Source organism: Triticum dicoccoides, chromosome 3B, assembly GCF_002162155.2.
Source record: "Triticum dicoccoides isolate Atlit2015 ecotype Zavitan chromosome 3B, WEW_v2.0, whole genome shotgun sequence".
Taxonomy (NCBI): Eukaryota; Viridiplantae; Streptophyta; class Magnoliopsida; order Poales; family Poaceae; genus Triticum; species Triticum dicoccoides.
This window is the reverse complement of record NC_041385.1, coordinates 367,418,237-367,421,011: the sequence shown is the minus strand read 5'-3', so window position 1 is coordinate 367,421,011 and position 2,775 is coordinate 367,418,237.

Here is a 2,775-nt window from a genome sequence, read left to right as displayed (position 1 = left end):
CTCCAGCGCCCCCTCCTCCACCCAGCCGCCCCGGCGCTCCTCTCCGCCACCACCGCGTTCGCCCCGCCGCTCCAGCACCCACTCCTCCACCCAGCTGCCTCGACGCCCTCTCCTCCACCCCCGCGGCCGCCCTGCCACTCCGACGCCCCCTGCTCCGTTGAGGAACAATGTGTTTACTTTAGGTTTTTGTTTTTGCTTTTAAGTTTAGTTTATGTTTACTTTAGATTTGGTTTAGTTTAGATTTACTTGTTGTCTTTTTGATATGCTGCTCTATTTAGCTACAAACTAATTAAGTACATCAATCAAAACTGAACTAGCTCGGTGGTTGCCAATACTCTGTTGATTCTCTGGTTGCAACAACTAAATTTGTGCTTCTTCTCTTTTGGTAAACTGACATATCAAAAGTACTGATCCATTTTAGCTATGATTACTAGTCTCTACCATGCGATTGTGCTTTTTGGTAATGCAAGCTTTTAGAGTGATGATGCACTGACAGTAAGTTACGCTTATTCGTTAGGTCCTGTTGAATGTTCGAGTTGGGTTTAACTGAGATTTACTATTGAGATGATCAATAAGATAGTAAGGCAGAATAATAGCAACCCAGTGTCCACTTGTTGTTTTAGGAGTAGTAACTAGTAATGAGTCAATTGGGCAGCTTTGGTTGTAAGAACTGAATTATGGGTGCTGCAAATGTTGGCAAACTGAGATCTAAGAATGCTACTATTTTTGCACTCTTCTGAACTGAACTCTGCCATGTTTGACCATAGCTTCTGAACTAAACTGAACTACCGTGTTTATTGTATTGTCTTTGATGCACATTTGGTGTATCCATGGAAGCTATGATAACTTGGTGACTTGCCATGGTGGTATTGTGTAAAATGGTTGGATTTGTGATAGCTGGTGGCAACCTGAATCTGCGCACATCATGTACTATAGTAGCACGGAAACAACAATTGTAATAACACAGTGGTATTTTGGTCAGCATTTTTTTCTATTGACTAATATCTTTTATCCTTCTAAAAAACAAGTATGTTAGCATTTCACCTGGCTTGTAATCAAATTTTACTACTGCTAATGTACCTATGATCAATTTGTCTATGATCAATTTGAAACATGAGCATTACAAAGTTTTATATCTATGCTCAATTTGTCTTGCTGGCAGATGCTTATTTGTTTAGGTTTTGTTTAGCTGATGCTCATGATATAGTTGATTTAGAGCCAAGTTGGAGTAGATATGCATATGGTCCATTTATCAAATATGGTTCTAGCTAGCTGTGTTTATAGATATGGTTCTAGATACTAATTGGTCTCTTCTACTGCTTATCAGAGACGGGGGGAGGCCGCCACCAGAGGCTGCGCTCTGCCACATCGGAGTATGACTTGGATGGTTTCGAGTTCTTCATGATCATACTTGAGAATTCCTCCAGGAGGCAGGTATATAAAAGGAGAGATCTCCCCTTCACCCATCTCTTTATCATAACTCTGTTGTTTGCTACATCACTCCTTGACCCACACTGCAGAGGCTGCCTGACATTTTTATGAAGATGGTGGATGGCCATCGGCCAAAGAATGTGAAGCTGCGATAGGTCGGCAACGGGCTTTGTAGGCTATGGAACATGGAGGTGGTGACCAGGTATGGCCACATGTACCTGTGTCGTCGCTGGGAGCAAATTGTCCGTGCCTACGACCTGCGGCACGGGTACTTCCTTGTCTTCAGGTATGACGGCGACGTCGTGCTCATCGTGAAGGTGTTCAACATGACTATGTGCCGCATGCGTTACCAGGACGACGACGATGCCAGTATGCTCTGCCTCTTCTTCCTCTACATTTGGCTTTGTCTCACATTGATTGTTAAAAAAACTTTGTTGCATTTGGTCAGGCAATGGGAGCAGCAGCGGCGGCTCTGGCTACAGCAAATCAGTAGCAAGGATGAGGAGGAATGGAGTGGGGAAGAAGAGGAGTGGAGCGGGGATGACCTCGCGATCACTACAAAAAAAGACACATCCGTGACATTTTGGGCCGAACGAAAAATTTTCTGTCATACATATGACACTTCTATGACGATAATTGTGACAAAACCAGGTATCATCATAGATGTGGTGGGCTCCTACTTCTATGACAAAAAATCATGACAGAAAATGGGCTTTTCGTCCTGGGCGGGCTGGAGACGCAGCTGCATGACATTCTTTGGGCCGTCCATGACGGAAAAAACCATGGTAGAAGTGAGGGGGAGGAAAATTTCGGGGAGTTACCGGTTATGGTGGGAGGTCGGTGGCCGAGCGATGCGTGGTTCTCTCGTACACGTGCGAGGCGTTGGCTCTAACTGAACCCGAGCGAGGCGTTGGGCTCTAACTGAACCCGAGCGATTGCACTGCAGGCTACGCATTCCTGAACCCGAGCGATCGATCGATGGCTGTTAACTGAACCCGATGGAGCGATTCCTTCGCTACTACTGCTAACTGAAGCCGATCGATTGCATGAACAGTGAGCATTGCGGGGGGGTGGATGAACAGTGAGCGGTGGCATTGCCTCTGGATGAACAGGAACCCGTGGTGTGGAGGGCTGGATGAACAGAAGACGGTGGAGGGGTGGCCGTGGAGGGGGTGGTTGAACAGGACCCCGTGATGTGGAGGGCTGGATGAACAGTAGACGGTGGAGGGGTGCCCGTGGAGGGGTGGTTGAACAGTAGCCGGTGGAGTAGCGCATGGTGGAGGCTGGATGAACAGGAGCCCGTGGAGGCTGGAGGAGGTCGACGGTGGAGATGAATAGTATCCC